This window comes from Octopus sinensis, linkage group LG3, assembly GCF_006345805.1.
Source record: "Octopus sinensis linkage group LG3, ASM634580v1, whole genome shotgun sequence".
NCBI classification, from domain to species: Eukaryota; Metazoa; Mollusca; class Cephalopoda; order Octopoda; family Octopodidae; genus Octopus; species Octopus sinensis.
The window spans coordinates 112,230,413-112,241,248 of NC_042999.1; the positions used below are offsets into that span (position 1 = coordinate 112,230,413).

At 34.3% G+C, this 10,836-nt stretch overlaps 1 long non-coding RNA gene across 1 annotated transcript; it reads right to left on the bottom strand.

The window, feature by feature from the left end:
• Positions 1 to 9,350: 9,350 nt before the first annotated feature.
• On the bottom strand, positions 9,351 to 9,577 carry LOC118762790. The gene is made up of 2 exons (XR_004998539.1): positions 9,542 to 9,577; positions 9,351 to 9,464 (listed from the first exon to the last, which is right to left on the bottom strand). It is a non-coding gene; the product is annotated as an uncharacterized LOC118762790 (long non-coding RNA).
• Between the last annotated feature and the right edge of the window lie 1,259 nt (positions 9,578 to 10,836).

Consider the following 10,836-nt stretch of genomic DNA (forward strand, 5'->3'; position numbering starts at 1 on the left):
ATAAAATAATAATAATAATAATAATAATAATAATAATAATAATAATAATAATAATAATAATAATAATAATAAATGCTTTCTAATTGATGTATCAATACCAGCGGATGACAACGTTTCTCTAAAAGAAATGGAGAAACTTTCAAAATACAAAAACCTGGAAATAGAGGTAACTCGAATGTGGAATCTAAAAACAGAAACAATTTCTATCATAGCAGGCGCATTAGGTATGATAAAAAATATTCAGACAAATACATAACAAAAACACCAGGACTTACAAATATATATAACATACAGAAAATTGCACTACTGAGCACTGCACACATCCTACGCAAAACGGTTTCAATACAGTAACCATAAGAGCATCACAACAAACCACAGCACGTACCCAAGGCACACACAGCTGCGCTCGGTCGTGAAGTGAAAACACGCTATAAAAATAAAACTACCGAATAATAATTATAATAATAATAATAATAATAAGAAGAAGAAGAAGAAGAAGAAGAAGAAGAATAAGAATAAGAATAATAAGAATAACAACAACAACAACAACAGCAGCAGCAGCAGCCGCAGCAACGGCAAAGAGATATGGAAAATACAAAGAAATATTAAACAGTGGGTTTAACAGTGTTGGGTAAACAGGTAATTTACAAAAGAATGATGGAAGGGGTAAAAACCGCTATAGCATATATAATCTGATAAATTAATTTATAAAAGAAAATTTTTACATGGAAGTAAATAAAAAAGTGTGATAAAACAAGATATTTATATAAAACTTAAACTTCCACTTACGTTGATCAGGGCACCCCATATTCCTGATCATGCTTCAATCATGTTACCCACTTGTATTATTCAAGGCTGGGGATTCTAAACATTTCTGTGAAGAGACCTTGTTTTATGCAGAGCAAGTGAGGGACCACTACTCCTGGATCATAGAACTTTTTTCTATTATTCTTATGCTGCTGAAAATATAAGCCCATTTCCTTCTCGGATATTCTTTGTGTGATGTATAACCAATAAATCCTGGTTATGCATTACACTCAAAGAAACTAATTTCTAGTCATAGTCCTAAATAGAAAAGCGTCTTATAGTGTTATCCATGATAGTCTTGACTCAACGTACGTTATTCCAAATGGCCGTTCTATCTCTTCCTTTCATGTCAAATGCGCATGCTCTTTATATCGAGGGAAGTCACTCGAATCCTGGCACAATTTGCATAACAGTTACAAATTGCTATTATAAATTGAACACCGTACAATTTGCATAACACTCACTCCCTCCTAGAAAGAGAAAGAAAGAAAAAATCATAGATAAGCCTTTCCAGGGCTTTCCGGATCCTTTGAGATCGACGTAGCTGAGGGGATTCTTCAGTTTGTTCTTGGTGGTAATCTCTAGGAGGCGAAGAAATTTCAGTTGACTCTCTGTTTGGCTCTTGAGGGACAAGTGTTTGAGTTAAGTTATCAGTTGAGTTAATCTTTCATGGTGATGCCAATTGTTTTGTGGATACTGTGGTTTCGCGACCGTCTGGGTAACAGACGTGAGCGTATTGGGGGTTGGCTTCGATTAAATCAACTTGTTCCACAATAGGGTTATACTTGTTAGTGCGATTGTTCCTTTGAACAAGCACAGGTCAAGAGTTAAGAAGCCATGTTGGCATAGACGTTCCTGTTGCTGAACGTCTTTGATAGTTAAAAAGACGTTCATGAGGAGTGGCGTTAGTGGACCTAGAAAATAGAGACCTAATTGAATGCAACGCGTCTAAAAGAACTGTTTCGCATGAAGATACTGGAAGGGCACGAGTTTTCAAAGAGAGTAGTACTGATTTCCAAATAATACCATTATATCTTTCTACTTGGCTGTTCCAGGTGAGATTGTATGGTGTCGTTCTACTCGTTGCAATGCCCTTACTGAGGAGCCATTCTCTCAATCTTGTAGACATAAAGGCAGTTCCATGATCGGAATGTACAGAACTAGACATACCAAAGACTGAGAACGAGTCTGTAAGACACTTTAGTACAGTCTGAGCCGATGTGTCAGCTACTGGATAACCAAACGGAAACCGAGAGTATTTGTCAATTATTGTTAGGAGATAAGGATGCTTCATGGAAGGAATAGGACATTTGAAATCGATGGAAATTCGCTCGAAGGGCTGCATGGCTTTAATTAAGTTAATTGAGTTTGGTTTATGATATGTTTATGACATATAGAGCAATTCCTACATATTTGTTTCACGTTCTCTAACGAATATGGAAGATATCTACTGCGGACGAAATGATGAAGGATCGCACAGTGCTGCATGGCACAGTGCTGCATGTAACTCATAAAGGATGGCACAGTGCTGCATGTAACTCATAAAGTGAATGTGAAGTGATTGTTGAACGGCGTACCCTCGTGAATGCATCCAGAGCGAGGTTGCTGGATCCTGGGCTATAGTGAATATCATCAGATTATGGAGATAACGCAATGCGCCATCTCATAATTTTATCCTTTTTAATTTTACCCGGCGCTTTATAATTATATATGAATGCAACACAACGGTAATCAGTAATTAATGTAAAATGTCTACCTAGAAGAAAGTGTCTCCAATTATGAATTGATTCGATAATTGCTTCCTTTTCAACTGAGTAGTACTGTTCGCTACCTTGTAGCGTGCGAGAATGGAATGCGACTCGTTTTCCATCTTGATTTAGCATCTCAGATATAATAAAATCCGAAGCATCCGTCTCAACAGTAAACGGAATGTTCTCATCTATTATTTGAATGGCAGCATTGGCTAGTTCTACCTTTAATGACTCAAATGCTTTTACTTGTTGGCTGTTTAGAGGAAATTTTAATACGTTATTTAGAGGATATATTTTGTCAGAAAATTTGGAGATCCACTTAGCATAATAAGAAAACATCCCGACTATTCGTTTTAATGATTTCTGGTCAGTTGGTATAGGAAGATTGAGGAGTAGAGCAAACCTTTCTATGTGAGATATAGTATCGAAGAATTTGCATAACATTTTGTGTATATCATACAGGAGTAACGAAGTTTCATTACAGGTTTGTTGTTCATGCAGACTGCTGTGAATTTAATTTCGTTCGTGTCTGAAGTTGATTCCACCCAAGAGAAAATTGGTTATCCTTCATTAGATATGGGTTCTTCTTCTGTAAATAGGATTACTTCTTCATAAAAGCTGTACCTCACCTCGCATTTTTATGCAACATAGCTACCTAATGTCTTAGGAAGGACTTCATTTATAAGTGCTCTGTTACTATTAATACTGAAAATGTTCATTATATAGAAGTCATGTTGTCTCAATTTATATAGAGGTCATGTTGTCTCAATTTATATAGAGGTCATGTTGTCTCAATTTAAACATGCCCTTTCATTCAAGAACCTAAATAAATGCAAATCTACATATTTGATTCAATTGATATGGTACATAAAAATAAGTGAAGTCCCATAAAAATTTCTTGGTCTGTGATATGAACCGTATTTCTTTACATGGGTGACGGAGGTAAGTGCATTGTATGCTCACTAGAAGCACTTAAAGTTATAAAAAACATAGGGATCAGGTAAAGAAAAGTAACGAAATTTTAATTATGTGCCCGTACAAATACAATGGGACTGTTTGTAAGATTTCTTTAGCGTAGGTTATTTTTCTTCATAATGAGTCTTAAATCTTAATATCTTAAATTTTAATATCGGTTCATGACATTACGACTCCTTCTCAACAACGCACTATTTAGTTAATTAAATTAGTAAAAAGAATATAGGATTTCGAACTTATTCAAATACATGCCCGCTTAGTTCATATGATTCTTGTTCGATCTTCCATCTGATTGGGATTATTTAATAATCTATACCCTATATGTTCCATCATTATGCTCTGTATGCTTTATTCTTATTTCCCATATGCACATATTTTCAATTCCAAACACAAGTACTGCTCATACCATGATAGGACTTGATATTTTTCTGATATTGTCTTTTAAAATTATATATTTATATTGCTTATATTTGCTTATTTGTATGATTTGACATTATTTTATATTTTGATAGTCTTGTATTTTGTATACTTGTAAATTGTTAATAAATGGATATTTGAATATTTTTTATTTATGCTTATATACTTCTATATCCCGATATTTAATAGCTATGTATATTATATTTATATATCCTATAATATACGACGTTTCGCTCATTATTTTATTCGCTTATATTGTTATATTAATATGTTACGTTTCATTATGTTGATTTATTTTATACCATTGTAACGACTCTAATTGTTGCAGTATTCAAAAATTTTCCTTTGAACTTCTGTATATGTCATCCGAGTTGCGCATGTTAATTCCTCCTCTACTACTATAGAACCCACAATTTACTTGGAGATCATAATAACTGTATTCTTCACAACCAATCGAAATTTTGTCTAAGTAGTTTTGTAATAAGAATTATTTACAAACTATCAGTTTTTAATTTTAAGCATTTTACATTTAACTTTAGTTTGTTATTATTAAATGTAGTGTTTAAATCTAAAAACTCGGAGATAAACTATCCAATGGTTTTACTCTTTCATTCTTATATTATTCCTTATTTCAATTTCAGTTCTTTAACCCTAAATTCTAAGAAGCTTTCAACCTTAATACCTGACGCTTCATTTGTGAGTTTTATTTCTAAATTTCATTTCGAGGTATATTCATGTCTTCACCACAAGTCCTTCGCCGGATTTCATTGATTTTCGACTATCTGGTGTATCAGTTTCAGCACTGACGGTTTTCTCAGTCACATAACTGGTATCCCCGCCTTCATATATTCCCTTATTGCTCATCCGTGATCCCTGAAACTGATTATGGTTATTGTTTCAACCTGAGTCTTTATCTCATACACATAACATGTTTCAGGTATTTTGTTGTTTTGGAGAGTTATTACGCCAATAATAATAACACACACGCACAGGTTCAATTCCACTTCTTTATTGTTAGTCGGTTGGTTAAATATCTAACCAACAAACTAATCGATCGTTTGCTTAATGAGATGGTTAAATAATAGGTAAAAATGTGTTGGTTAAATAATAGGTAAGTTCTTTCGTCGCTTGTCGCGATTTTTTCATTCTTACAACCTTGTCTACGATTTTCCATTTACCCCTATTCTATAATTGTGTTACTTTTATTCGTATTCTTATTTTCATTTTCATCCTCATCAGCAGCATCAGCAACAGCATCGTGGATATAACCCTATCTCTTGTTCCACTTCTCTTAATTCTATTATTATTATTACTATTATTATTATTATTATTATTATTATTATTATTATTATTATTATTATATTATTATTATTGAGTGAGCGAGCAGCGCATGCCATCAAAGTGAAACTGGGGTACAATTTTACGAAGCCCAATATACCCATCATGATTACCCGTCCGGTATGGTTACACTAGGCACATGCATCAGAACCATGTATGCATGACATGATGATCTCATATCAAGATAAACAACACATGACCTTGCAGGTGGAGCCCAGTTAGACTTTTCTTCAGGTCGAGTACCTCATCCCGCGCAAAAGATCCCCGAGTAACGCTTGTTTAAGGATGCCAAACGAAACACCTATGTTTCCAGAGGTGAATCATTCAAACCCAAAAGAATTCCTTTCAACACATGGCTATGATGCTCCCCCCACTATTTCTGCTCGTGATCAGAGATGCACATATCGTCAGCCACTAAGGGACATGCTCAACCGGTTAAGGTCAAACAACTGACAAGCAAATCTGTGGTATTGGGCAGAATATTTGCTGTAGCCCATCTTTTATACCAAAGCAAAACAATGTACATAACACTTCCAATCAATTCAGATCAAAAGCCACGAGAGCCACTGTCTGGTATTGCATCAGGACATTATTATCATCATCATTATTATTATTATTATTATTATTATTATTATTATTATTATTATTGTTATTGTTATTATTATTATTATTATTATTATTATTGTTTTTGTTATTATTATTATTATTATATATTATTATTATTTTATTATTATTATTATATTATTATATTATCATATTATTATTATTATTATTATTATTATTATTATTATTATTATTATTATTATTATTAAGGCGGCGAGCTGGCAGAAACGTTAGCACGCCGGGCGAAATGTTTAGCGGTGTTTCGTCTGCCTTTACGTTCTGAGTTCAAATTCCGCCGAGGTCGACATTGCCTTTCATCCTTTCAGAGTCGATAAATTAAGTACCAGTTGTGTCCTGGGGTCGATCTAATCGACTGCCTCCCTCCCAAAAAATTTCGGGCCTTGTGCCTAGAGTAGAAAAGGTTATTACTATTATTATTATCATTCAGTTTTATCATTCAGTTTTATTTTTATAGCGTGCTTTCACTTCACTACCGAGCGCAGCTCTGTGTGCCTTAGGTATGTGCTGTGATTTGTTGCGATGCTCTGATGGTTATTGTATGGAAAGTGTTCTGCGTAGGATGTGTGCAGTGCCTAGTAGTGCAATTTTCTGTATGTTATATGTGTTTGTAAGTCCTGGTGTTTTTGTTATGTATTTGTCTGAATATTTTTTTATCATGCCTAATGCACCTACTATGATAGGAATTGTTTCTGTTTTTAGATTCCACATTCTGGTTACCTCTATTTCCAGGTCTTTGTATTTTGAAAGTTTCTCCATTTCTTTTAGAGACACGTTGTCATCTGCCGGTATTGATACATCAATTAGAAAGCATTTTTTTTCTTCATGATCTCTGACAACTATATCTGGTCTGTTGGCCTTAATTTCTCTATCTGTGTGTATCGGCATATCCCAGAGTATGATTGCTTTCTCGTTTTCTGTGATCTTTTCTGGTGCGTGCCTATACCATCTTTTTTCTGTTGTTATTCCATAATGTTGGCATAGCTTCCAGTGTATGTAGGTTCCAACTCTGTCATGTCTGTGAATATATTCCTTCTTAGCCAGGACTGGGCAGCCAGAGATAATATGATTTATTGTTTCTTGTGCATCTCCACATATTCTGCAGTTACTTGTTATATTTCTTTTCATTACATGTTTTTGGTAATTTCTGGTGGGGAGGCTTTGGTCTTGTGCTGCAATTAAAAATCCCTCTGTCTCTGCTTTGAGTCCTGAGCTTCTCAACCATTGCTGGGATTTTTCTTTGTCTATTTCTTTTGCGTTTAGTTTAGTCCAGTATTTACTATGAACGGGCTTATTATTATTATTATTATTATTATTATTATTATTGAGTGAGCGAGCAGAGCATGCCATCAAAGTGACACTGGGGTAAAATATATGAAGCCCAGTATACCCATCATGACTACCCGTCTGATAAGGGTACACCAGGCACATGCATCACAACCATATGTGCGCGACATGGTGATCTCATATCAAGATAAACAGCACATGACCTTGCAGGTGGAGCCCAGTTAGAATTTTCTTCAGATCGAGTAACCCATCCCGCGCAAAAGGTCCCTGAATAAGGGTTGTTTAAGGACGTTGAACGAAACACCCATGTTTCCAGAGGTGAATTATTCAAACCCCAAAGAATCCTTCTCAACACATGGCTATGATGCTCCCCCACTACTTCTGCTCGTGATCAGAGATGCACAAATTGTCAGCCACTAAGGGACATGCTCAACTGGTTAAGGTCAAACAACTGACAAGCAAATCTGTGGTATTGAGCAGAATATTTGCTGTAGACCATCTTTTATACCAAGACAAAACAATGTACATGATAACACTTCCAATCAGTTAAGATCAGAAGCCATGAGAGCCACTGCCTGGTACTGCATCAGGGCATTTATTATTATTATTATTATTATTATTATTATTATCATTATTATTATTATAAGTAGTAGTAGTAGTAGTACACAACCTTATACATACATACGTGTGTGTATCTGTGTGCGTGTGTGTATGTGTTTGCGTATGCATACCCACATGGCATTGGTTTGTTCGTGGCTATAATAAAAGACATTCTTACCCAATGTGCCACAGAGTGAAACCAAACCCTATATCAGTTGGTTGTGAAGTAAACTTCATAACCACGTAGCCGTTTCTGTACCGATATACTAGAAATAACCGTCAAATAGCAAATTACCGATGACTGTTTTAAAAATGGACGACAAATTGCATAAGGTCTACGAAGCTTAAGAAATTAAGCTGAAGCTTATGGATGGAAAGCCTTCGATCATAAATCTGTTGGATCCTGGCTGGCCCGTCCCTAAAAAACAATATTTTTGTTTTCATCCAGGTACCGTGTTACTTTATGATCTATATCCCAGCGTTTCACAATCACAGTTTATTATGTTGCTTGCAATGATAATGCTCTTACTTCCATCTACCTGTTCTGCGACTTCTAACTCATATAAGAAAGAAAATTAGCAAAGTTCTAATTATAGTTATATTTTGTTTTATTCCAATCAGTTACAATAACTTTGAATACTGAAACTTTTGACAAATAGAATGTTGACGTTAATTCACACCAACACAAGTATAACTCTTAGAACTGAAGAACTGTAATTTACCTCATGTTACTACTATTACTACTACTACTACTAATAATAATAATAATAATAATAATAATAATAATAATAATAATAATAATTATTATTATTATTATTATTATTATTATTATTATTATTATTATTATTATATTTCGAATTTACAGAAAACAAAAAACGAAGACAGGTGAGGGAACATAGTTTGACGCTCGGGTAGAATGGAAAAGTCTTTCACGTTTCGAGCCTACTCTCTTTGACAGAAAGGACTGAGAAGAAGAAAAAATAGAGAACGAAAAAGAAACGGGGATCTTTGTAGTCTTTGTCATTGTCTCCAATTATGTTCCATTTATTTTAAAATTTGGTATATGGATTAAGTTTTGTATACTAATTATAAAAATACAATTCGTTTTTCCTATAAATCCATAATTAAAAAGTTATTAACCTTTAAAATTTGTAAAATTTGGGTATTTTAGCCTATCAGAAGCGAGTATTTTATACATCACCGTGGTGAAGAACTCTGTTTCCATTGTAATCAAGGTAAAGAAACACCGCGTGTTCCATAGCTGATTGCGGAAAACTCTGTTTCCATTGTAACCAAAGATGCTGTACATACACAAAGGTGTGTAACCACCACGTGTTCTATAATTGTTTGTTTTCATAACAGATGGGGCACATACTCAACCAATTGAAAGTATCTGGGCATCTTTAAAGCGTGGAAACAAACGCCGATGTGGAATTCACCGTTCCATGATTGACTCATCTTTGTGAATTTATGTGGAGAAAGAAATATGAGAAAGGTAATTTATTTTATAAAATCCTAGAGTGTACTGCAAACTTTCGTTCTTGGATGTTTTTAACAAATAAATGTCTGTTATAAGCAATGTTTTGACTGTTATTTCTAGCAACTCCTGTTGGTTTGCTCGTAGCTTTTAAATATTCAATTTGCTCACAAATGTCTTAATGTTTTTCACTGCTTACTGTAGCTATTTTGATGTTCTGACATGCCGGTGCCCCCTCCCCGCCCTGATGATGGAAAAGGCAGCGAACGTGCTGTTTTCTGATTGGCTGAAAATTCTGAAAATTATCAAACTTTGAACACCTGTAACATTTTTGCAAATTTTTTCCAGAATAAATTAATAACAAATTCGGATTCGGCGTCAAAAATTACATCTATATGATATATTAAAAATTTTTTTTTAAGATTTTGACACGAAGCGACGAAAATCACAATGATCCAGAAACGGTGACAGAAAAAATGTATGTGGATTAAAGGTTCAGCATAAGGAAATGTGTGTGGGGCGGGGTCAGTGACTTTTGCCGAACCACTAAGTTACGGGGGCGTAAACACACAAACATCGGTGTTAATCGGTGATGGGGGACAAACACAAACATATACACAAACACCACACTTATATATACATATGTGTGTGTGTGTATGTGACAGGCTTCTTTCAGTTTCCGACTACGAAATCCACTCACAAAGCTTAGGTTGGTCCGAGGCTATAATAGAAGACACTTGCTCAAGGTGCCACGCAGTGGGACTGAACTCGGAACCATGTGATTGGGAAGGAAGCTTTTTACCACACAGCCACTCCTATAGTGTAAACATTCGAACATCGTCCCTATCTGTCCAAATCTTGCTGTATTTCAAATGGCATTTTTGGTCCTCCAAAGTCGACCTAACTTTGTTGGCAGTAAGTTTTGGCCTGATAAATTCGACTTGTTCGTCAGAAAATACGGTACATATTTGTGCATATGAGATTACTTTTAGCAGGTATTATATCTATCATTTCGGCAGTGTAAACTGTACTCTGTTACTTACATGCGACACTATTTAAGATTCACATTAAACTCTATTATAACTTACGTTAAAAAGAAAATTAACAAAAATATAACGTGGGTTATATTTTGTTTACGCCAATCAGTTATGATTTTTGAATATTGGAACTTTTGATAAACAGAATGTTGACGATAATTCATGCAAATATAAGTATAAAACATAACGACTGTTTTTTTTCTTTTTTCGATTTTGTTTGTGTTACACTCTTTCACACTTCTTAAATCTTTAAAACTGTCTTAAACCTCAATATCCCTTATCAATATTAATATACCATTTAATCTTTCAAGTATTCTAGGTTATACGTTTTTAAGCGAAAATATAACAAAATAAAGAGAACAAAATATAATATAAATAAGGAAATAAAAATAAGCAATTCGGATTATCTGCTTTTAATACATTCTTCTAATATTAATGAAAAAATATATATTACTCCAATCATAAAAATGTTTCGTATGCGACTGGTATGTGAGTGCACATGTATGCATGGATGTCTACATATGTG